The 27165-nt window shown below is 45.5% G+C and overlaps 1 protein-coding gene across 1 annotated transcript in view; it reads right to left on the reverse strand.

The window, feature by feature from the left end:
• The window catches only part of SH3RF3 (SH3 domain containing ring finger 3), a 786031-nt gene that overhangs the window by 324490 nt on the left and 434376 nt on the right, over nucleotides 1-27165 (reverse strand). The window lies entirely within an intron of this gene.

Consider the following 27165-nt stretch of genomic DNA (forward strand, 5'->3'; position numbering starts at 1 on the left):
ATCATGCAGTCATTATATCTAGTTCATTTTCTGAATATGCTCTATGTTGCATGCTCTGATTGTAGATAAATCTGGTTCATTGTTAATGCATGTGCTATGGACCCCTCTTGTGCTGCTGTTGCACTATCTTTAGGTGGGGGTGGATGCACTCCTACTCCACTGCTCCAAAAGCCTATGCACCTTGCCCTTGGCTGTACTGACAACCGCTTCCCCTAGGAAAGATTTTATACCTTCTCTGCTGGTTGTGTAATGCTAAGATGACCTTCAGCATGTACATACTATGATAGTTGACTGTAGGCTACAGGTCCATCCCTTATGCTTAGCTATCACACTGTTTTACAGGGCTATATGAGGTCACCTGTGAGACCCATTCATGTCTCCTATGTGGACACGTGGCACCTACCAGCCGCTCATCTGTTGCTCTAGACAGAACATGTAGTTCACTCTCATCTTTTCACTGGGCTCTCTTCCCCCAACTTCATGCTTGGTGCCTATCCTTGAAGTCCCCTCTGCTGGGGAGTTAGTACTGTAATAAGCATGGGGAAGTGAAAACTTGTAAGGATGCAGTAGAGAAAATGAAAGCTTACGTTACTCGGCGGGAGATCATTCCAGAACTGTAAGAGGCAATCGTTGCTCATAGTTGCACTTGATACATTGATAGTACTCCTTCCCTCATCATCAACTGCCGGCCTTCCTTAATTTATTCGTTTTGTTCAAGATTATGTTACACAATATTCTTTAATTTCTAAATACATCCTGTTCCCGCCGTACTCATGAGACAAGTGTGCCAGCTATGTGTATGGATGTGATAGAGAGCACACAGCTCTCTAAAATGTAGGGGTGCATTGTACTCATGGTATAAATGCATTTATCTCTATTTTTATTGTGTGCAGTGTATTACGTTTATCAAATGCATTCATTCAACATCGCAAACATAGAATCATAATGTATATCTTTAAGTAGGATTTGTATGTATTAGAGATACTATCATTTCTGAATTCATAACGTGCAGAATGACATTTTATTCATATCAGTGTAACGGTGTGTTGTTTAAATTGCCTGCACAGTAGGCCCAGAGCTGCAGGTTGTTGATAGTTTCGCTACTCTTGGTAGTTAAAAGAAATAATTAAATGAATAGTTTTTGTGAACAGGAACAGCATGCTCTCATCCCATTGCAGGTATAAAGATTTCAACATTGTTACTTTAGTTTAAGAAGATAACTGGAATGTCTTTCAAGAGTCTGAGAAGCGGGAAGGCAGGATATCTTCTGTGCCTGGCCTATCTGCACTCCAAGGCCACTCGAAAAAAAGAAGATTTAATTAGAGAAGTTATGGAAAATTACCACAACCTTGGAGAGTGAAATAATTTGTCATGTGATACATTTAGGAGAGGGGGCTGAGTTTGTCTTTTTGTATTATGCACAGGGACAGAAAAATCAGACATCTAGATTTTCAGAGGAGAAGGAGCATCCTAAGAGCGAGCTCCCTAGTCCTAAGCTATTTTGCCCCATTTGACATGAGTACTTCTTAGGAAGTCGACACGCGCTGACACCTTTGGGAAATGAGATAGGGAGTGATAATTTATGCTTTCCTTCCTAATGAAAAAGGACTTGGATTCCGCCTCCATCTTGGGTTGTGTACTAATTTTGGAGTTTATTATTCTTTGTCTTCTATGCCGAATCAATTATATGTGTAGATTTGGATCTGTATTGATATTCCTGTACCTATACTCACTAATTCTCTGTTGCATATATATCCAATTATTTTTGGCCTTATAATAAAATTGAATTCTGAGGCTGTGGTCTTTAAAGCATGACTAGATTGTAAGTATAATCTTGAATTATTTCTTCCCCTCGACATCTTTCGGAAGGCAAATAAAAGACCATCATTGCTACATTTGGAAGGTAAGGCAAGGTCCAAATTTGGCGTAAGCAGATCGGTGCAGATGCCCAATGATCAACCTGAGCTGAATCCAAGAGGGAGACCCTGATCAATAGCAGAAAGTTCTGTTCCAGTGACCCACCATACAGGCTTCTGCAGCTTCTACTAAGCACTGGGCCAGCCCAAGGCCGTTATGCCGTTCAGGGACAAGAGAATGGGGAAGTGTACATTGTTACTTTATGGATTCTGGGCTAAGCAAAAGTCTCAAAATGTATAACTGTCACAATATCTGGTGCATTAACATTCTGGGGTTATCTGCCAAAACGTATTTTCACTTATGGGTATTACATCAGGCTTTCATTCGGAGACCCTTTCCCCATCATTGTTATGTGGTCTGCCAGAACTGAGAGTGTGCTGACTCAACACAGCTTTGGCACCTTACCTATTTTCAAGTCGTGCAATTAAAATCTTACAATGCTTATCCTTGCTTCAACAAGCAGTTGCCGCTCCAAAATGGAATATTGTCAGAGCCTATGAGTCTCCAGGACTACACAAATTAACAACACATGCTGCTGTCCGGAAAAAAGAGCGATTGCCCAGGTGAGCAGTCCACCTAAATAGCCCTCAGCCTCCCGGAAGTACGTAGTCCCTGGGGAGGCGAGATCTGCCCGTGCTATTGTCCCCTTCCGGCTAGGTGGCTATGGAAAAATACAGGCCCCTGCAGGGCAGTGGGGACATGCTAAGAGGCTCTCCCCTCTAGTGTCCCCCAGTGGGGGACGTGGTCATCTGCCGTTCTTTGGTTAAGCTGCAGTATATAGGGTCTGTACAGTTGTGTACCATTTGTGTTACCGGCCTTGAGATTCTTTCTTTATAATTGCAAAGCCAAGTTATTTTCGCTGTGCACACTTACATTTCCAAGATGTGTGACCATGAGTAGACCAAGCTTACTCCAAAAGATGGTAAGAAAATTGTAACTCAGAGTAAGCTTCCGGGTTTATTTACGATAGCTAACAGGGCTTAAACCACAGGATGGTGCCGGAAAGTGACATGTGGGCCAGGTATGATGTTTTTGTCCCATGCCTCACAAAATCTTCCATGTCGGTCCCTGGACTGACGTCCAATGAAGTGGGGAGGGAGCTGTGTTTGAAGAATTGAACAGTACGCTACATATTATATTATGGAGAGCTGTAGCGTTACACGGATGGGAAGTTAACTCAACTTTTGGGAAGACAGCTGTTGCACCATAACACTGAAAGACTCCAGCGGGCAGAAGTGGCTTCATATGCAGCATGGAGGCTTTGAGAGGTATACTCCTCACAGACATGCATTTAGTCCTACCTGCACGGCCCACATAGCTTTCATATGTTTTGTGAGCACTGTGTCATTTTTTAAAAATATTTTCCCAGAGATGGTTTCTCGTGGGCGTGGTCTTAGTGCTCTAGTTGGCATGCATATTTATGAGAAATAGATTTTCCTGTGTGCGGAGCATTAATTTGAAAAGGTCACTTCTTCATGAAGCTTTCACGTGAAACGTGAAACATCCTACAAATATAAGAGATGAGCGTTGGCATTTGGCGACATCTTTGTAGACATGCGGTTAGCTTATTTTTGTTGTGCGAATTGGAAGATGTACTTTTTTTTTTAGCTTACTTTGCGGCGATTGATTTGTTTTGCATATCATTGTGCATGCTGTTTGGCAAGTATACTTGTGTTGAGTCACGCATCAGGGCGTGGAAGTCGCTCAGGCCATGATGACATACACTTGTATTGTAGGCCCTTGTATTTACAGTGCTATGCGGTGCTTTTTTAGTGTACATAAAGACATGCCTGATGGGGTGACGACCGATAGAGTGCTAGGTGTACATTACTTTTGTTTCATGAGCGGCATACGTCATGGAAGGGGTTGTTGCAAATGCCTGTGATTGGTGATGATCCTGTTTACAGTTGCCTTCACGTATTTTTGTGTGCTATCTGTTGTGTGTGCTTCACATGGCGTACTGGTGTCCTTTTTTTTTCATGTATATTTTTAAGTGAATTGATTAATTTGTGCTCTGGTTGATGTTCTGTTGTTTGTTGCTGAAAGCTGCACAGTCTTTAGTTTGGGCACTTATTTATAGGTGAAAGATAGAACCTGTCTAAGGCCTTTGTTGACTTGTGGACATATTCAGTGCATGAAATGGAAACAAATTACTCTGGGAACCGATAAATTGAGGGTCAAACAGTGCTTAATTTGAACCGGTGGTTGCCGGTGGGGGGCCGGCACTTATTTTTCTTCATCAGGTATTTATCAATTGCAAGAGAAGGAGAAACACAGAAAGCAAAAGCGGAAGGAAGAGAAAGACGAAAAAAACTGTCACAAAGTGAGAGCACAGCAACCTGCAGGAGTGTGATAAAGAGGAGGGAGTGTCTTGTAGTGGATTAAAGAGGCCTAGGTAAATTGAAGGCTACACAGCCTTGTTATTCCGAGCGCTGACATTTAATTGCACCAGCCACGGGCTTCGAACAGCTCTGTGCAGCTGTACTCTATCATTTATAAAATAGGCACAGGCGTCAAAGTGTGGCAGTGAGAATGGGGTGGAGTCATCAAAAGCAGAGTCAGACGGTCGACCTATACGTATATATTTTTAAAACTCTTTGCAGCAAGGGAAAACACGACTGTAAATCTGGTCTGGCTTATTTAATTCAGTACGAGACAATACCAATAGGAAAGGAGCGTATCCCCTTCTTTCAATTATTTGGAATTTCTCAAAGAAAGTCCAGTCCGCAGGCCATTTTTTCAGTTCCAAAGATTTTTTGTTCCAAATTTATAAAAGAAAGAGCATCATATAATGGCATTCATTCAATTTAATCAAATCTTTTCAGCCTACTCATTTCGTCCTAACCCGGACTTCATCAGGGCTTGTTCAATTCTTGTTGGACCTTTATTCATATCACAAGTCAAAAGTGCAAACAATCACGGATAGTGGGATTTATCGGACCGGCTGCTCCTGGGAATGACTTACAAAAGTAGAGAAGAATGAGGCACTTGTGATTGTGAAAGAGAGGACTACAGAATATGGAATAAGGAAGATCGTGAGGATATAGCAAAAACTGTTGATGTGAAACAAGAACACAGTATTTGTGAATGAGATAGAGTGAAAATCAGGACGTTGATTACGGATTGATCGTGAAGAATGTATAATAAATTGGTTACATGAAATAAAGAGGTTATTCATGAGAGCGCTTAAAAAAGATGCACGTTTGACTTGAGATATGAATAAAGGTCCAACAAGAATTAAACAAGCCCTGATGAAGTCCGGGTTAGGATGAAAAGGAGAGGCTGAAAAGATTTGATGAAATTGTCTGAAAAGATTTGATGAAATTGAATGAATGAAATTATATGAAGGTCTTTCTTTAAAAATTCTTTGGCTCTGAAAAAATGACCTGTGGACTGGACTTTCTTTGAGAAATTCAATAATTGATTGATAACATTGAAAGAAGGGGATGTGCTCCTTTCCTATTGGTATTGTTTTATTGAGGATTGTGGCCTGTAAGCGGTGGGCCACAGGGAGTTGAGCGTTGCTATTTGAATTGAGAACTATATTATCCAAGAACAATGACTTGTGCGCACGTGTCAAGCCCTCATCGCCCTGGGTTCAGTAAATGAATGTTAATTCAGTACGAGGTTGCATTTTAAAATAACTGCGGGGTTAAGGCAGCTGCTGCAGAGATCTTTGTGTGCCTAGTAATTTGTGTAATAATAATGGTATGGCAACTATGGTGGGTAATGCACTTGCTCGAGAGAGTCACAGTTTTTTACACATGAAATAGCATAGAGGGTTCACACGCTTGCTGCAAACTACACTGTGTAACATGTAGATCACACATTTGTATTTTATGTACATAGCTCAGTGGGTTACTGCTATTGTCACATATTTCCATTTGTTACTTGTCCGTCATAAGTTGCAATCCTTCTAATATAGCTCTGTAAACTATGAAAAAGCACAAAGGAGCTGCATCCAAAGTGCAGGACATGGGTGTGGAACCTTAATGATTTTTTCTCAATCATCTATTATCGTAAGGTTGCTAAAAAAAAGGGTTCCTTTGGGTAGTAATGACTTCTGATTACTACAAACAATCCCAACTACTGTGTTATGTTTTACATCCTGACTTTGGGTTTCTCTAGGCCATGCACTCCTAATATTTAATGCCTACCAGTGTGGATGATATGGGATTCCTACATCTTGTGACCCTCATTGTCTTATGTCAAAATTCCTGTACATTGGTTTACATACTTGTATAACTTATTGTCTCTGTATATGTGTGTGATGTAAAGCACTCTGTAACCTACAGTGGGAGGAGTAGCACTATAAAAGAAATTAAATACAAAATAAATTAGTGAATGTTATTTAAATCATTATTAGTGTAATTACACATATCCATCTGACATTCTTACAGGGCATTCATATTTCTTACATACACGGGTAGAACAAAGTCAACAACCTGCCACCAAATCATACCTTCTGCTATGTACTTGTTAAGTGATATCAAGCTGTGTGCCTTTGTTTCCCCTCCATTGTAAGGTATTCTAGATGTTAGGGTCCAGATAGGGCTTAGCCAGGATGACGGTCAGCTGTTGGACCTTTAAATTAAGCCTTTGTTTTGGGGCCAGCTGGAAGCAAAAATAAGAAAGTCCTCATACTCCCTGCAGGGTGCTGCTCAGGACAGAAAACAAGACAAGGTGCTGGATGTGTCCCGGTGTAGGAAAATCACTCCCGGACAAATTCAGCATATTTCACTAGGGCCGGCTAGGATCCTGGATCCGGTTCAATAATGACTGCTGGATCTGGGATCTGGTTAGATCCCTCTAATTTTCTACACCAGACATACCAAGTGAATAAAGTTATATCTTATGTCAGTGTGTGTCATGAATCATTATTAAGTAGAGGTCCGCCACCAGCTTCAACAAAAGTGCTACTCAGGGGTGTTAACCCGATTGTTTAGAAGACTGAGCATTTCTATCACATATTTAGTAATTGGCATTTTCTCCTCATGTAGGAGAGGCATATTCTGATTTGATGCAACTGCTTGCGTTGCCTCAGGAGTCATGCTCCCCGGGAGAGAGATGTGTTATAGTGTGAAGCACATGCTTGTTGTGCCTAGGGAGGCATTTTCCCTATGTGGGAGAGACGTGTTCATAAGTGGAGCGCACGTTTGCTACGATCAGGGAATAAAGCTCTTATAGGAGAGTGGCAGGTTCAGATGTGGAGCACATACTTGCGGTGCCTAGGAAGTCCCGCTCACTCTGTGGGAGAGGCATGATAAAGTTACTGGGACGGCGATAAAAATGTAAACCCCAGCGTGAAAAAAGTTGTGATGGGCCTAACCGCGATAAAAAAATCTGCGATAATCTTCGTCAGGGCTGCAATTCACACATGTCAGGGGGAAAAATCACTATAAAAGTAGAAAAAAAATACACTAAAAGCAAAACAACTGCCAAGCACAATGGAGGTAGCGGAGCAAGTACAGAGGACAACCAGAACCCCACAAGCCCCACGGAGGACCAGCCTGTGACCTCGGGGTCAGGGAAGGGCAAGGACAAGAAGAAGAGGAAGACGCGGTTCCGTCAGCAGGAAAACAGGATCCTGATAACGGAGGTGATAGAACACCATCAACTACTGTTCGTCACCTCCACTGTGTCATTGGCAACAAAAAATGGAATATGGCAGTCTATCGTGGACAAGGTGAATGCAGTCGGAGTGCTGAGGAGGACAATGGAAGAGGTCAAGAGGCGCCGGAATGATGTGAAGCGCAAAACCAAGGAGTAACTCGCCAACAACCAGAAGGCAGCAATGCAGACTGGAGGTGGGAGACCAGCGCCACAGGAGGAGCTGGATGAGATGGAGGAAATGGTGTTCACAGTCATCAGTGTGGAGACGATGGCAGGAGTTGGGGGACCGGACACTGCTCAACATGACCTGACACAACAGCAACAGGGTGAGTAACGACCAGGGACTGGGGAGACGGGGGGAAATGGGCACAATGGCACACATGCACAATTAAATATAGCACAGTGCACAACCACAATGACTCTGGATCATGTCTCTGATCCCCTTGGCACACTGCAGCACACCTAGAAACAGCAAGTAGGCCCTCGTCGACTATGTGCCGAGAGGGGTCCCTTCCCACACACCAAGAATCTCCCAACCAACCTGTGCACATGTGTTAAACCCAGCAAAGCAGCATGTCTGTGAGCAACACTGACAATGCAAGTGACACTGCATGACAAATAGCATTGCTGCAGTCAATATATCATGGAATGTTGCATGCCACGACACTGAGGTGGCTGAGTGGGGACCACATCCGTAAAGGAGCAGGTCACACTCTGACACATCCACGTGCACAAACAACCCCTGACGTCAACAACACATCTGCGGACAAACCATGTCCCAGATTCCAAACTCCCACCAAGAGCCCAATGTACCCAAGTCTGCAACATCTCAGCACTGTATAAGCACAGAAGTCAAAGGCACACCGCATGAAAGGGATAAGGGGCAGCAAAATCAGAGGTGCTGGGGTGACTCTCCCAAAATGCAGCACACACACATAACATGCAGAGCACATCAACAGAGACAACAATGTGGTACAAACCGCAACACGTACACAACAGAACAGAGGACACAACTGGTGTCGCTTGTGTGTAGAAACTGGCCAATCACATTTGGCATAGCTGGGAAATGTGAGTTGATAATGTACAAGTACAAACACACATCCGTGATGTTGTCGAAATGTCCACTGTCCCAAATCAAATAGACAGCTCCTACCAAACAGTCACAATGTACCATGACATGCAGTCTGTATGTAAACATGTACAATGCTTCAACATACATGGGAACACAATGTTAAACTGCACCTCCCCTTCACATTGCAGAGAGAAAACCAACACCTCCTGCAGAGCAGACCGAACCTTTCTTCACTGATGACAAAGAGGACCTCCACACCTTCGACACAGACGCCCTCCAAGAGTTCATTGCCAGCTACGTCAACCCACCTCCAGGAGCAGGGCAGCCCAGCTGCATCGAGGAGACTCCACTCCCTGCACAGACCACACAGCAGGCAGCACCCACCACCACGGCTGCCCCTCAGGACCCCCACAAACAACACATGGCCTTCCAACCCCGTGTGTTGGGGTCCCAGGAGAAGATGACTGAACAGATGCGGTGGAGTTTGACCTCATGGCATCCAAACTAGATGCCATACGTGGGTGTTAAGTCCCATCAGGGACCACTCACAGTCCCCAACTGACACCCACAGTCCACTTCATGCTATCCAGTGATCCATGGCTGATATCGCTGGAGTCCTGACTCGGAGACAAGATCCACTGTCTAGTCAGAGATGCTCCAGCGATGTCACCCAGGGGTTGGGACACATGCGGAGGATCATGGACAACATGGAGTGGATGCAGGTGGAAAGAGTGGCTGCCACGGCTGCACACCAGCGAGAGATAGCTGGGTTCCTCAATGCCCTGCAGACCCTCCTCATAGCATTGCTGCCACAAGACCTGGCGTGGATGAAAGCTGCTGCTACCACTCCATCCACATCTCCGCCCCCTAAAGTGTCAGTGCCACACATTGCAGCAGACATTCCACCTCCGGCCCCTGAGGTGTCACTGCCACACAGTGCTGGAGACAGAACACCAACACCCACATGTGAGGCACATGAAACAGCAGAGGACAAGATGTGGATGCATCTGCCTTACTGGTAAGAAGGAAGCAGTAGCATTCATTTCCGCCATATGGCTGTTTCTGCCTGGTTCTGCCCTCCGCATCATCACTTTCCACTGTCCCCTGATATCCTCTGCGACACTCACCTTGGACCTCGACATGGACTGCCTTATTCTGTTTGATTACCAATGACACAGCTATCAGACTGCGGACTGAACTCTTCCTCATCCGATGAACTTGTCATTCCCTAAAGGACTCTGGCTGGCCCTCCGTGGGCCAACAATGTAAAGTGGGGCTTGCATGGCCCTGTACTGATCCAGCTACAACACTCCACTGAATGTGCATTAAACATTCATCTTCACACAGATGTGCCATGTCTATGATCATTCAAGTGTGAAAGTATGGATGAATGTAGGGTCAGTGATTCCCCCTCACGTCCATGTTGCTTATGTTGTGAGACTAGAGTCACAGGGTGCAATATTACTGATTGCGGTCCCGGTGGCGCCGACACTACAACAGAGACACATGCATTAATTACTTCCTTGTCCAGCCCAGGACGGAACCATGCCCAGAGCTCCTTGGTCATTGTTCACACCCCTATGCTGGACTGGCACACGCCAGGCCGACCCACTCTGCTTGCACTTACAGGGGGGGGGTGACAATGTTACATGTCCCAGGTCTTCCCTGTAGTGATCTGCTGATCACAGGTCTAGTTGTTAGCACGCCACAGCCACTCCCTCATGGCTGGTTTACACCCACACCACACCCATCCATCACACGCATCACAGAACATGTGACCCTGCCAATAAAAAGGTCCGGGCCCACGTGCTCATCGCCATTTCCACAATCTATCTGGGTGCATCTGTGTGGTTATTATTTATGCATGAGGGCCTAGGGCCCTACCAAATCACATTCCCCACTGCCGGAGGTGACATGATGGCGTCCACACCACGATACTCAATCATAAAGAGTCCATGACTTGTGTTGCACAGAGTTGGTGGCACTGGATACACTGAGGCCGGCACAGGCCTACCGCAATGGGACGGTGACTTTCGGTGCACTGAGGTAGGGGCACCTTAAGTGCTGGGTGGGTGTGCAGCCTGCGATGATGCAACGTCCTGGCGATCCGGACTGGTAAAGATTTGTGTGAGCCCTCCTGGACTGCAGTGTAGGCCTGAGCCAGCGGGCAGCGCGGGCCTACCGCCACATAGCGTTGCCTCGCGGTTCACAGAGTTAGTGGCACCTAAAGAGCTGAGCGGGTGTGCAGCCTGCGATGATGCCATGTGCACTGATATGATCTCTGCCATTGCAAAATCAAGACCCAGAATCACACGTGTGACCTGGTGGCCCGTGGTGTGGGGCTGCATGATGTGGAGGCTGCCAATGTCGTGGGCCCCGGGATTGGAGCTTGCACCGGCATGTGGTGGACCCTCTGGAGACACACTGGTGGAGGAAGGTGAGCAGAGTGGCCTGGGTGCCCAGGGGCGGGCAATCACCGCTGGGCGACGGGAGGGGCTGGGGTGCAGCAACCTGTGTGCACAGGGGCGGGCAAGCGATGATGGCATGGGCAATTATATGAACTCTGCCATTCATAAATCTGGACTCTGTTTCAGATACGGGACCTGGTGGACTGCAGTGTATACCGGCAAGTGGTTGGAGATACACCGGTGGTAGCAGGTGAGCAGTGAGGCCTGGGTCCGCAGTGTCGGCACTCTCTCTCTCTCTCTCCCTCTCTTCCTTTCAGTCTCTCTACCTTTCTTTCTCTCTCTCTTTCCCTCTCTCTCTCTCTCTGTCCTTTGATGAGCGCATGACACACCTTCTTATCGTGAATTTTGTCTTGCAGGCTGTGATTTACAGATTGTCCAGAGAAGACCCGCCATGACTCTACCAAATAGTTGTTTTGAGTTTAACTTGAATAAAATGATTTGTTTAGAAATTCAAAGCTGAATGAATGATTCTTCTTTTTCTAACCACACACGAATGTTAAATGTTGTAATTGTGCGACATCAGGCAAATAGTTTTGTCCATGATTTCGTAAAGTTGATGTCAAATATCTTTTTCCAGTGGGGGGTTCCTGGGGGTGGTGGCAGTGGGTGTTGTGGCTCTTTTGGGTGTCCGAGCTGCATGATCAGTAGCTCCATGGTATTTCTTCAGGTGTGGCTCTGGGGTGGGCTCCTTTTTATGGTGCAGGTTGCACCTGGCTTTACACCAGGTAAGAGCAGGTGTTAAATGCCTGCTGCTAACGCGCCTTATCGCCTGTTTTGGGATCTTATCGCCGATCTGGCTGGTCATTGAGAATGTTGCGAAGTGGTGTTGTCATGGCTTTTTGCACGGGAACGCCTACTCTGCATATCATTAGCGTTAGTTGCTGGTGTCATCTGTGGCGATGTTTTTTACGGCTGCTATCGCAGCGAAACTGGTGATATCGGATGTTAACAGCAACTTGTGAATAGGGCGATAAATTTATCGCCACTTTGGCTGCGATAAAGTGCCGCTAACTCTGCGATAAGTCCTTTAGAATATGCCCCTCACTTTTTGATCAGACGTGCCAGCCTTTAGGGACAACGGACTGTCAATGTGAGGCTACACAGTTCAAAAAGAGAAACCAAAGAAGGACTATGCATACCATGGTTGCGAGCAAATTAATCCAAGGGGCGGGGAGTACACCTCCTAAGAGGCAGAGAACTGTAAAGAACATTGGGAGCATGTGTACGAAAGAGGGGGAAGAAGAAAATTACGTGTTGTCCCCCTAGACTAATACCCTCTTGAACAAGTCACCCTGAGAGTATTGCTTCTTAAACTATCCTCGCTAATACAAGCTCCAATTATTCTGTATTTAACAATGTGTAATAACGTATTCAGGTTCTCACATTGTTAAAGATTATAAATTAAGTGGTCATTCGTGTGAAAGAGGTTCTGGTGGGCGTTTTAAACAATATGTGCCTGCCAAAACTTAAAAATGTGACCTCACACATTTTTGGCTTCAATTAAGAAACTTTCTCGAACTTTTCATTGACATGCACAGCCAAAATACATTCAAAGAGAATAAATTAAACACAGCAGTAGCAGCTCTAATGGCTCCAATTTGTGATCAAGTCAGAGTGCATTTTAATAATGCTGCTGGAAAGTACTACACTCCTTTGTAACGCATTCCACCTCTAGTCATGTCAGCACACCCCAAAACCTATTAGTGTCACCAACTGGAACCACCCACTCCTTCGCCACAAATTCTCACATAATGAGTGGCCCTTTAAAAGGCCCATTATTTGCCCGCCATGGAATTACCTTTATTGGGAGCTCTCCTGTAATGCCCTGGGTAGGGAAATTAAGAGGATTACACATTTGTGGGGGAAACATGCAGGAATCGGTGCTTTCTGGACGATTTCACATGTTTTCCCTTGAGTTTCACACTGAGAATTTGGCCGCTTTGACCACCCGAATTCTCCATATGAAAAAAACTAAATTAATAGTTATGGTGGGCGCAGTCATTTCAGTTATTGGGCACATCAGAATGTACAGGCCACAGGTAATGGCGGCCCTAGTGGGTGTAGTGTCTGGCCAGTTTGACAAAGCCTTGACGGTAATGGCGGTAACGTAATCCTGAGGGTCACCATTGAGTTTTATGGCTCAGCAACGTGCCTTGAGGCCGTGCCTGCATGTGAGTCCAGCAATGTCCTATTCCGTGGGCTCCCAGGGGTTTCTGCTGGGTGCAACTTTTTAAGGCAGCCTTTCCAAGCCACCTCCAGGCTCTCCCACTCCCCCTCCACCCTGGAGAGGCAGGGTAAGCGCGGCCGGGGGGAAGCCAACAGACAACGGAATAGGTATTATTTATTTATTTAATTATACCTATTCAACTGGGAGGAGGATCTGGGATGACCTTTCCTGGACGAGCAATGGGAGAGGTGCTGCGTAGTTACAAAAGAGGTCTCTCTAAATAGCAGACATAAACTACTCAATTTTAAGTTCCTGCGCAGATTATACATTACTCCTGAGAAATCGCACAGACTTGACAAGTCCAGACCACACTTCTGCAGGAAATGCAATGCCCCACAAGTTGACTTTGCACATCTTACTTGGTCCTGCCACAAAATACAAACATATTGGGAAACGGTACATAAAACATTGGGAGACATGACGGAGTTGACCCTGGTCCTTACCCCCGAAATTGGATTATTGGATTATGTGGTTAATGTTCCCAAAAGTGTTCGTAGATTTGTGACCATAAGTTTGCTACTTGCCAAAAGAGAAATCGTTATTCACTGGGGTCGTAAGACAACCCCCACATTACAAAGCTGGCTCAATAGTTTAGCCTATTGCAACACCAACAGTGAACTCTACTCCAACACGTTATCTCGTTCTTCCCGTCCCAAGGACATTTAGGGACCGTTCAAAACCTATGTGGTGACTGAGCGCTGCTCCTCAAGCTCCCAACCTGAATTGGGCATAGTCCCCTCTGGGATAAGTTGATTGTCTGAATGTTTTGGTACTGCCACTTCAGTAATGTATCTGATCACCTTGTTGTGATTTTATAGGACGGATGGGCCTAGGAGCTCTGTAAATGTTTAGTTTGCCAATAGTAGAGGGTGGTGAGGTTGAGGTGGGGTTTTTCGTTCAGAGGGACGAATGGGGCATGGGACTATCATCAAGGGCCAGATGTAGGAACCCTAATACCGGTCGGTAACGGACGAAATTACCGAATTTCGGCCATTACCGACCGGTATTAGGCATTTGGGATGTAGGTGGCTACATTTCAGATTTGGTAATTTACCGAATCGGTATTTAAGAATTCAGTAAATTACTGAATTCTTACATACCGATTCGGTAAAAAACCGCCCCCCGCTGAATTGAGGGCAGTTAATGTCAATGACAAGGTGTGATAGAAGCTTTTGTGGAACCAGGGCTCCAAACTTTTGTGAGGCTTCTCTTTTATTGCATATCCAAGGAACAGTTTTAAATTAAGGAGAAATATACTCAGGGCCACAGAGAATTATGCGACAAGGGAGCACCAAATTATGCGTCAGGGTAGACAAAATTATATGGCAAGAAAAACCCAAATTATGCGGCATAATGTGGCACATGTTTTGATAGCTTTACTTAACTGCTTCCGTGCGGCAGGAATTTCAGCGCTGTGCTGAACATTCCAATCGCGGGTGTGGTCGTGAGGGAACCATTCTGTCATCAGCACAGCTCAACCGTGACTGATGACGGAATGGTTCCGTCTCCAGCATCGAAGGGGTTAATTGTTTTGTCATTTTTACACATAGTAAAACTATCTGGGCAAAGATTTCACCTCATTAGTACCAATTTAACATAAAGATGACCAGTTACCTTTGCTTAGAGTAGTCTAACGAGCGCGAACACATATTGCTACGTTTTGAGAAACTTTTGTTCTGTTCGAGCTATAAACATATTTTTTTTCAAAATCTGTAGAATATGCAGTAGATGCTGGATTAGTGGCAAATGTGCCAAATCTTTAATTATGCGAAAAAAGCTGCGGCTTTGGTGCCACTTAGCGGTGCTGCCACAGTAGTTGCATCTAGAATGACCATGTCAGCATATTGTAACAGGAAAGCGGAATACACAGGGCCTACTGCAAAGAGCTCTAGCTACCCTTCTTTGGAAGGGTTCCGCCAAAGGATGTGACAATGAAATGGCTTGGTGGTGGTGGGGTTTAATCCAAACTTGGTCATGACACTCACTAATACCTGCTGCCTTATCATGCATATCAGATTTTAATTGGCAGGTATCCCCTTTGTAGGTGACTTCTGATGTTTGCATGTGCATATTAGGTTACTGCCTAGAGAGCACATGAGCAGTCTCTACAAGACTTTTGTTTACATACAGTGGATTTATAGTCCGCTCATAGCTTACCATTTGTTAGCTTCAGCATTGCTCTCATTTGCTTTGTTCCTGTTTGTCACGCCATGTGGGCATCATGTCCTCTTCTTGTGTTTGAACCTCCCCTGGAGCATGGACCAAGTACTTGTGTCCATCCATTGCTCTTGTTTTTGGGGATACTTTTTTATGTGTTCATGCACTCCATATGTGTGTTTCAGTTTTCAGTCCGTATTCCATATCCCCATCCATGTAGCGTCTATTCCCTCCCACCAGCACCACTTTGATGTTGCTTCTATTCCCTCCCACCCCCTAACCCTGTACTCTCATTCTACTAAATGCCACTACACTCTACTCTATGCCACTTCACTCTAATACTAAACTCTACACCACTCTACTCTGCACCACTCTACTTCTACACCACTACAGTCTATGCCACTGCACTCTAAGCTGCACCACTGTATTCTACACAACTACAGTCTATGCCACTGCACTCTAACATGCACCACTCTACTCTACGCCACTGCACTCTATGCCACTCTACTCTGCAGCACTCTACTAAACTCTGCTCTGCATCCTTTTAGTCTACGCCTTTTCACTCTATGGCACTGCATTCTTTGCCACTCTACTCTGCACCGCATTGCGCTATGCCACTGCACTCTATGCCATTGTGCTCTACTCTGCACCACTCTACTCTGTGCCAATGCACTCTATGCCACTGTACTCTCCTCTGCACCCCTCTACTCTGTGCCACTGCATTTTATGCCACTGCACTTTAAGCCACTCTACTCTGCAACCCTCTACTCTATGGCACTGCACTATACTCCACTGTACTCTATGCCTCTGTACTCTGCACAACTGCACTCTATGCCAGTGCACTCTATGCCACTGCACTATACACCACTGCACTGTATGCCACTTCACTCTATGACACTCTACTCTGCAAAAATCTACTCTACACCACTGCACTTTACGTCACTGAACTCTTCACCACTCTACTCTTCACCATTCTACTGTATGTCACTGCACTCTACACCACTGCACTCGATCTTTACACCACTCTACACCACTCTACTCTACACCACTCTGCTCTGTGCCACATCACTCTCTGCCACTTTACTCTGCACCACTGCACTATCTGCCACTCTATTCTATCTACACCCCTCTACTCTATGCCACTCTACTCTATGTCACTGTACTCTAAGCCACTCTACTCTACACCACTCTACTCTTTACCACTGCACTCTATGCCACTGTGCTCTGCATCACTCTACTCTACGCTACTGCACTATGCCACTACACTCTACTCTGCACCACTATATGGCACTGCAGTCTATGCAACTCTACTCTATGCCACTGTCCTCCACACAATTCTACTCTGCATCACTCTATTGAACCTCACTACACTTTAAGCCACTGCACTCTATGCCATTATGCTTTAGGCCACTGTACTCTATGCCCCTCTACTCTGCAGCACTGTACTCAACCCATTGCACTCTACATCAGTGCACTCTATGCCACTGCACTCTACTCTTCTCTACTCTACACCACTCTATGCCACTGCACTCTATGCCACTGCACTTTACTATGCACCACTCTACTCTATACCACTGCACTCTACACCACTCTACTTTGCACCACTGCACTCTATGCCACTGTACCCTCACTACTCTACTCCACGCTACTGCACTCTGTGCCACTACACTGTACTCTGCACCACTATATGACACTGCATTCTACTCAACTTTACTCTATGCCACTGTAATTTACACCACTCTACTCTGCACCACTCTACTCAACCTCACTGCACTCTACGCCACTGCACTCTACTCTAGGCCACTGAACTCTATACCACTCTACTCTACACCACTCTACTCTTTACCACTGCACTCTATGCCACTGTGCTCTGCATCACTCTACTCTACGCTACTGCACTATGCCACTACACTCTACTCTGCACCACTATATGGCACTGTAGTCTATGCAACTCTACTCTATGCCACTGTCATCTACACAATTCTACTCTGCATCACTCTATTGAACCTCACTACACTCTAAGCCATTATGCTTTAGGCCACTGTACTCTATGCCCCTCTACTCTGCAGCACTGTACTCAACCCATTGCACTCTACATCAGTGCACTCTATGCCACTGCACTCTACTCTTCTCTACTCTACACCACTCTATGCCACTGCACTCTATGCCACTGCACTTTACTATGCACCACTCTACTCTATATCACTGCACTCTACACCACTCTACTTTGCACCACTGCACTCTATGCCACTGTACCTCACTACTCTACTCCACGCTACTGCACTCTGTGCCACTACACTGTACTCTGCACCACCATATGACACTGCATTCTACTCAACTTTACTCTATGCCACTGTAATTTACACCACTCTACTCTGCACCACTCTACTCAACCTCACTGCACTTTACGCCACTGCACTCTACTCTAGGCCACTGAACTCTATACCACTCTACTCTGCACCACTCTACTCAACCTCATTGCACTCTATGCCACTGTCCTCTATGCCACTGCACTTTACTCCACTCTGCTCTGCACCACTCTATGCCACGGCACTCTATGTCAATGCACTTTACTCTGCACCACTCTACACACTGCACTGCTCTTTTCTGGTCCACTGTCACTGTACTCTGCATCACTCTACTCCTACACCACTGCATTCTATGCCACTATGCGCTATTCTGCTCCACTATATGCCACCCCAGTCTATGCTACTCTACACCACTCTACTCTATGCCAATAAACTCTACTCCGCACAACTCTACTCTACACCACTGCACTCTATGTCACTGCACACTACTCTGCACCACTCTACTGCACACTATTCTATGCCACTGCACTCTGCTCTGCCCCATTCTATGCCATTGCACTCAACACCACTGCATGCTACACCACTGCACTAGACACCTCATAACTCTATGCCACTGCACTCTATGCCACTCTATGTAACTTTTCACCACTCTTCAATGCCACTGCACTGTATGCCACAGCACTCTACCCTGTACCAGTCTACCACCATTCTATGCGTCTGCACAAATAGAAAAATGTCTGGGTTGCCATATTATTCCATTCAAATGAAATGTTTTAACAATACTGGTAGTAGCACATGCTGTACAATTTCCACATGGATGGTGTCCAATAACGGGTCCAAGTCCCCATAATTGGCTCAATGTAGTAATGTGGGGTTTTATTTATGCATTTACTAATCTATCTCTTAGGTTTCTGGCACTCTTAAAGGAAAACATGAGTTTTTCTCATGGGAAGTTTTCTGAGTGCAAAAGATGCTAGTTTTTGAAAGGATCTTTTTTATCTTATTGGATTCTATACCAAACGCAGTTGCACATGCCAGACAGACATCATTTACTCTTTCTTTTACTGTTAAAAGTGAATCCCTACCCCTACCACAATACCATGCGTATGAGTCTTTTGAGGGATCATTTTACAAGATGATAGGGATACACCTTACCAACCAACTTTAGAAGATAAAGTTTTGGCTTCTTTAAAATAATACTCCTTTTCAGTGCAATTACCCATAATGTGTAGAAATTGCTTAAAAGGTAAACTGTCTTTGAGGTTTCTGGTGTGGTGGCTGTTATTCTTTAGCTGTCTGCTTGATGTACAGATATGTGTAAAAATACCTGACTCATTTTTAATAGTGAGATCCTAAACATTTATCAAAATTATTATTGAATTCTAAAGTGAACTGTAAATAACTGTTCTGATTATTCTACCATTCAAGAAAGTCCATTAACTCAGTTACAGGACCCCTCCAAACAAGAACATTGAAAGTGTATTGAAAGCATTTTCAGATGTAGTTAGTGGAGGGTTTTGGTGCATAATAAATGGGTATGTCCTCAAAGGCAGCAACATAGAGTTTAGCTCTGTCTGGAGTAAATATTGCTCCTATAGCAACTCGTTGGATTTGAACAAATAAAAATCTTCATTGAAAATGAAGTAGTTACGTTCTAGTGCTATTTAGGCGCACTCAATGTTTAAACTTGTAGGTATTCTCTGTGGTCTAGTAGCAGTCTCTACAACAGAGTAAACAATATCAAGGGCTTCAAATTGAGGAATACTAGTAGAGAGACTTTCTACGTCCATTGTGACAAGAATTTTCTGTCTGTCATAAAATAATTCACCTTTCATTTGTATGATCACTGATCGACTATCCATAGTATAGGATTTAGTCAAAGGAACAAAAGATTTGATAAATAATTCTATATATTTTGCTAAGAATTGATTGACGTTCAGCCACAATTGGTTGCCCTGGTGGTTTAGTGTTGTTTTTATGAGTTTTGGGGAAATGTGTAGAATGCTGCAAAGGTGTAATCCTTCTTATTCAGATAATTAAAATATTTAGCACCCAATCAGGATTCATTTAGACCCACCAGGTTTAAATACAATATCCCTGTGGGAAGATAGGGTTTGTAATGCAGTATTGTGAGATTTTGTGAGATTGTAACTTACATATTTACTTTATTGGAATAGCAGATCAATTTCAAATAATACCACATTTTCAAATGTTTTTATTTCTTTGGATATCATATATGATGGTGGGCAAAACGTGGATGGGCAATGTAGACCCGTTCAGTGGCGTAGCAAGGGGGGGGGGGCAGAGGGGCCAGTCCTCCCCAGGCGGCACGAATTTTGTGGGCCGTCGCCCAGTGCCAACCACCCCCCCGCTCTTAGATTCAGACGCCAAGGGCAGCAAGCAAGCGCAGCGGCGGCACCCCGTTGCACCGTGGCGGCACCCCGTTGCGCCCTATGGCCTAGCTACGCCACTGGACCCGTTGTATCTGACGTGGAAGTACTTGTGAAAATCGAAAAATAGTATTTCAATCTGATAGATCTGAAAAAAAAATCTCAATATGTGTAGTAAAGGCATCATTTTAATGTGCTGGTACAAAAGACTTACCTGCACTAAGGACCTCTAATTTAGTGGAGCTAAACATATGTGATGATAAATTGAAGATTTTGCTGGTCTACCATGCGTAATACTGGTTCCTAGTTTGTCGGTACACCAGCGCATATTAAAAAAAATATTTCCTCAAATAAGGGTAAGTGCATTCTTTATTATATCTTTTTATGTCTCTCTGCAATTTGTTTTTTTTCTTAAGAATGTTGGTCCGTTTAAATTTTGTTATTTGTGGCTGAAATTTCGGCCTTAATTTTATCACTGACAAGAGTATGTCTTATTCATTCCCTGATGTCAGAACAAGAAACATTATCATATACTGATGATTATATTATAAAATAAGTCTTTCTTCAAACCCACAAAAAGACCGTATATTGGCTAATTTAGAGCAATTACATAAAAAACTTGTCGAGCTAAATTGCATGGAAATTTTCTCACTCAATGTTTAAATGCAAATATCATTCCAGTTTGCCTTCAGCTTCATAATATATCTGTTATCTATGTGGATGAGGAAGAATTTAAGACTAACTTCAGCTTTGTGTCTAATAAATTAATGCACTGAGCCACTGCACTCTGCGTCACTCTACTCTACTCCGCAACATTGTTCTCTATGCCACTCTACTCTACTCGGTACCACTGCACTCTACGCCACTCTACTCTACATCACTGCACTCTACGCCACTCTACTCTACTCTGCACCACTGCACTCTATGCCACTGCACTTTACTCTGCACCGCTCTGTTCTTTGCTACTGCACTCTGTGCCACTCTATTCTACACCACTGTACTCTATGCCACTCTACTCTGCAGCTCTGCACTCTATGCCACTCTACTCTACGCCACTGCACTCTATGCCACTGCACTCTATGCCACTGCACTTTACTCTGCACCACTCTGCTCTTTGCTACTGCACTTTGTGCCACTCTATTCTGCGCCACTGCACTATTTGCCAAGGAAGTAGCTATAAAATTAAAATACCCCCAGTTCTAACCAAAACTCTGGTTGAACCAAGAAAGCAAAACAAGCAAGCGAGAAACTTCCTGTAAGAGCTCCCTTGTCACATCAATCCAAACATCTAGCCATGTACCAACCATTTCACCTTCACGTTCTGTCATCCATTCATTCTTTCATCCATCATCCAGTATTTCACCATTCCATCTATTCACCCCTTCACCCATCCACTCTTTTGTCAGTCCTTTAACCCATCCTGTCACCCATTCATTCTTTTACACACCCTTTCACCCACGCATCCTTTCACCCATTCACCCACCCAAGCATCATTACATCCACACAGGCATCCTTTCACCCACATATCCTTTCATCCATCAACCCTTTCACCCATCCTTTCCCTCATCCACTCATCCCTTAACCTTTCCACCCTTTTACCCATCTTTTCACCCATCTTTTCATTCATACTTTCACTCATCTGACTGTGACCCATCCTTCCACCCATCCACCCTTTCACCTATTCTTTCACCCATCTACCCTTTCCCCCAACCTTTCACTCAACCATGCATCCTTTCACCCTTGCTTACACTCACCCATACATCCTTTCACCCACCTACCCCTTCACCCATCCAACCTTTCACCCAACCTTTCACTCACCCTACACATCCTGTCCCCCATCCACTCGTTCACCCATGCTTTCACCCACATATGCATCCCGTTACCCATGCTTTCTCCTACCCATCCTTTCACCCATTCATAATTTCACCAATCCTTTCACCTACCCATGCATTCTTTCATCCACCCACCACATCACCCATCCTTTCACACACCCACAAATCCTTTCACACATCCACTCTTTCACTCATCCTTTCACTTACCCACACACCCTTTCATCTATCCATTCTTTCAACCAGCCTTTCACTTAACCATGCTCCCTTTCATCCATCCGACCTTTCACCCATGCTTTTGCCCACACATGCAATATTTCACCCATTCTTTCTCTCACCCATCCTTTCCCCCACCCATGCATCCTTTCACCTACCCACACATCCTTTCACCCACCCACCCATGAAGCCTTTCACTCATCCTTCATTTTAACCCTGCATCCTTATTTCCCTTTCCTATTAACCCATCTTTCTTTGGTTAATGACAGAAGAGGCCTATAAAAAACCCCTACCCCTGCTGTAGCTGGTAAAGCCTGGGGTTCACAACGCCCCTGCTCTATGTCACTCTACTCTATGCCAATGCATTCTCCTCTGCACTACTCTTCATCACTGCACGCTACACCATTCTACTCTGCACCACTCTACTCTATGCCACTGCACTCTAAGACCCTCTACTCTATGTCACTGCACTCTATGCCACTGCATCCTACTCTGCACCACTCTAATTTATGCCGCTTCGCTATACGCCACTCTTCTCTGTTCTGCACAACTGCACTCTACGCCACTGCACTCTATGCAACTCTACGCTGCACCACTCTACTTTATGCTACTGCACCCTATGCTACTCAACTGTACAATACTCTATGTCATTCTACTCTGCAATACTCTACTGTCTGCCACTCCACTCTACACCACTGCACTTTACTCCACTCTACTCTAAGCCACTTTACTCTACGCAACTCTACTCTACTTTGCAACACTTTTCTCTGTGGCACTGCACTCTACTCCACTCTAGTCTATGTCACTGTACTCAGCACCACTGTGATCTACGCCACTCTACTCTACTCTGCACAACTCTACTTCATGCCACTGTACTCTATCCCAGTCCACTCTACTCTACACCAATCCACTCGACTCTACGCCACTTCACTCCACTGTCCACCACTCTAGGCTACACCATGTCACGCCATGACACAAAGTCCCACTCTACGCCACTTTAGCCCACTCCACTCCACACAATGCCACTGTACTCCACGCCACCTCACTCTACCCCTCCACTCTACTCTACGCCACTTCAAGCCACTCTACTCCACTCCATGCCACTTTACTCTCACTACTCTACTCTACGCCACTCTGCTCCACTCCATTCTATGCAGCTCCACACCACTCTACGCCACGTCACTCCACTTTACTCTGTTTCAATCACCTCTATGCCACTCCACTTTACGCCACTCTAGTCTACCCCATTCCACCCAATGCCTCTCTACTCTACTCAACTCTACTCTATGCCACTCCACTCCACGCAAGTGTACTCTACACCACTCTCCTCTCCTCTGCACCACTCTACTCTACCCCAGTCCATTCCACTCTTTTATGCCACTCCACTCACTCACTGTACACCACTGTATGCCACTCCACTCTACACCACTCTATGCCATGCCACTTCACTCTGCTCTTCTCCATTCAATGCTAAAGACATTGGCAAAGCTAATAGCCCTCACATAGGTGAAAATGATTGGCTTTGCCAATGTTTATTCTGCTCTTATTGTGACAAAAGGTATGCATAACATCCAAGATAGCTGCCGTATAGGAGCTCCCGCAAGGGAGCTCCCGGGCTAGGGATCGCCTTGCGGTGTAGATCCACAGCAGGTCGCCACTACCTGGCCACCGAACCATGGCGCAATACCCACTACGGACTGCTGGTCGCAGCGGTGGGGAGCCTGCAGACACTAGAGTTGTTGAGGTCGGAACCCGGGGAGATCCCCCGTTTCCGGGCTCGGCTCGCCATCGGCACAAACCCTGGTGAGTGTTTGGAGACGTGCCTGCAGAGGGCCGCCTGCCCTTCCACCCCACAGCACCTGTCCCCACTTGCAAAGCAGTTATATATAAGCCGGGAAGTCGTTGCCTTCCTAATCCCCCACGCCCCTGTGACTTGTTGGGCAGAGAGAGATGGACGGTCATTCTGTGCCGGAATGAGCCAACGCCACCTTCCGTTGGCCGACTGCTGCATGTCTACAGATGGCTCACATCCTGATGTCCTGTAAACCCCATCCTCTTGCCGGAGAAGATGGGATTCAAACTGGGACCAAGCTGTGGGGGGCTGTGGCGCTGCCTCTCTCCACGCCCTGCTTGCCTGCACGTCAGTGATCTCTTGGGGTGGGTGATTGTTGAGGGCAGCCATGTTAAAGAAAATGAGGCGGCCATAATGTCCCCACCCCTGCACTCCTCAAGTACCAGTACAAGTCTCCCACGGTGCGTTGAAGCAGCCAGGACAGCAAGTGTCGAGGACATCTGGCCATCACCAGCTCGGAGATCTGTCCAGGCCCAAGATCACTGCCCGTGATTGCAACAACACCCTGAAGGCCGGGGTGGAAGCAAAAACCCTAGGAATGGCAAGATGATCATGCTGTGTAAATATGCAATATATATGTGTCCAACCCTAATCGCTTCAACTTTTCTTAACGCCTTAACCGCTGCGGCAATTCCGCCGCGGTGCGGGCGTTCTATTAAGTGGGCGGGGCTGCGACGGCCGTTCGCAGCACTGGGGAGGGAGTGCTCCCGTCGGCCAACGGCCAACAGGAGCACGGAAGGGGTTAAAATGTAACCTTGAGAGAATTTGCAACTAGTCTATGTGTAACTCTAACCACTAGTATCGTAGTAGACTTATGTACTTACTACCATTCTTATGTGAATTTAGAGTTTATCTGTTTGTATCTTTTATGTAATTTATGTACTCTGAAGTCCTTATGTAATGTAACTGGTTAGCGTAAAGCGCTCTGACGCCTTTGGGTAAAGTTTGCGCTATATAAAAAGCCGCAAATGAATAAATAAATAAATTAATGAAAGAAAGAAACTCTTTTAGCCCCAGTCAGGCGACCTTATGTTTATCTAAAAAAAGAAGAATGAAGCGCCTACAAATCCCACTCATCTGCTTGTTGACAGTTTTCCATTGACCTCGTTTCTCCCCTCCTCCCAGGCCGGAACATTTCGTTATTTTCACTTCTGTTTTCCTTGTTCAGCTGCAGGAAGGTCTCAGACAGTGAACATTCCACTGTGGTTTGAAACTTGCACATTCTCAACCACTGGAATGTAAATATGTCTGGCTTCCTCCTTGATCAGTAAAAGCCTTTTCATTTGATTTTAAGTCTTGAGGGGGGTTAGGAGCAAAAGCCCGAAAAAAAGGCACATGGACGGAACCGCGCATTGATTTGCGATGTCAATTGATGCAGAGACGCGTACCACCAAGTGCCCGGCACCTCTGAAAAGCCAGCAGCTGATTGAAAAAGTCACAAGGCAGAAAATGTATTCCTCTCTTCAGATCCTTGGCTGTCTTCCATGAGGTCAGCCAGACCACGGCAACAGGCCGTTTTTAGAAAGAAATATGGTAAACGCTCAGAAAGCCGTGCTTCTTTTTCTGTAGCAGAAATCCGCCTCATTCGGAGTTCCGCGGTAAAGTGAAATTGATTGAAACTTGTTTTGCATCCTCTTGTGCAGGGCTGGAGCCTGGAGTTGGGGTACCGCGCGGGTGGACGGCGTCCCCCCACTTATTTAACCGGGGGGACGCCGTCCCCCCTGCCAAACAGCTGGACTTCACTCTTTGGCCTCTCTGCGACAAGGAGCTCGGCACCCTTCCTGACGTCATTTCCGGTCGTGATGTCACTTCCGGTGACAGCGTCCCCCCACTTCTTTTTTTACGACTTGTGCCCTGCTCTTGTGGAACAAAGGGTTGAACGCAAATTAGATCGGCCCTGGGCTGTTTGTATGCGCAATATCCTAGAGTTAGCATACAGTGGGGGATATGTGCGAGAAAATGTTGGAGCACGGTGTAACACCAAATTTGGCAATGTCGTGCTCCGACATTTTCAAAACGCAGGAATGCACCGTATTTACAAAACTGCGGCACTCCCCTGCGTTTCCCCCAGCGTTAGCACAAAAAAAAAGCTGCCTAGCGCCAGCGGGGGCACCCTTGCACCATGTTGCTTGCAAGGGTGCCTGCGCTGCAGGGGGCGATCGTTTATGTGCCGAAAGGAGAACCATCTTGCACATAAACAATCTTTAAAGGTGATTTGCTCTTTCTATGCGTGCTGCAGAATGCAGCACAAGTAGAAAGAGTAAAATACAAGGAGAACTTATTTTTACCTGGCCTTCGTTTTTGGCGCTGCCCCAGCTTTGTAAACCTGGGGCTGCGTCAAAAAGCAATTGGTGTTGCTGTGGAACACCCACTGCAACACCCATTGCACGCCCTTTAGCTGCAGAGGACTGCGGCGGAAAGAGACATATTTACAAGGTGGCGTTAAGTCACGTTAAGTGGCTCAGCGCCACCCTGTAAATATGTAAAATGGCGCTATGTCACCGTAGCATTAAAAAAAAGTGACACTCTGGTAGCATTAGGGGCTTGTAAATATGCCCCAATGTGTGTGCGCAACAGTGTACCTTAAAGGTTATCGGGTGGAAAAAATGGATGCATTTCCATTCCCCACTGCACACAAAGGGTGGAATCATGTGCAAACTTTGGCCCATACCACGTGCGATCAGTATTTCCCTGTTAGGTATTTGCATAAGACTTCAACGCAGGACTCAAAACGAGGCTGTTCATGTTCCCCAAAAAGCGCCATGTGCCAGTCTTAAAAAGAAAAAAAAAATCAAAGTATCTGGTGGAAGGGACTTTTTGCTGAAAAATATTTTTTTTACAAAACTGGCATCTCTGTGAGACAGGCATTACTAACCATTTCCTGTAGATTCATATTCCACTGTGTTGGAAGAAAATGACTAATAAGGAATTGAATTTTTCAGCATTAACCAGTGCCAAAGCATGAGGGAACTGCACTTTTAAACGCACGAACGGCTTCCTGCCCCTAACGGGACCTCATTACATTCAAATAGCCAGCATTTTAAGGTCACTCGAGGCTTGGCTCTCCCTCGACATTTTTCCATGATCAAGGAACTTGAATCGACCACACAGGTGG

Source organism: Lissotriton helveticus, chromosome 8, assembly GCF_964261635.1.
Source record: "Lissotriton helveticus chromosome 8, aLisHel1.1, whole genome shotgun sequence".
Classification (NCBI taxonomy): Eukaryota; Metazoa; Chordata; class Amphibia; order Caudata; family Salamandridae; genus Lissotriton; species Lissotriton helveticus.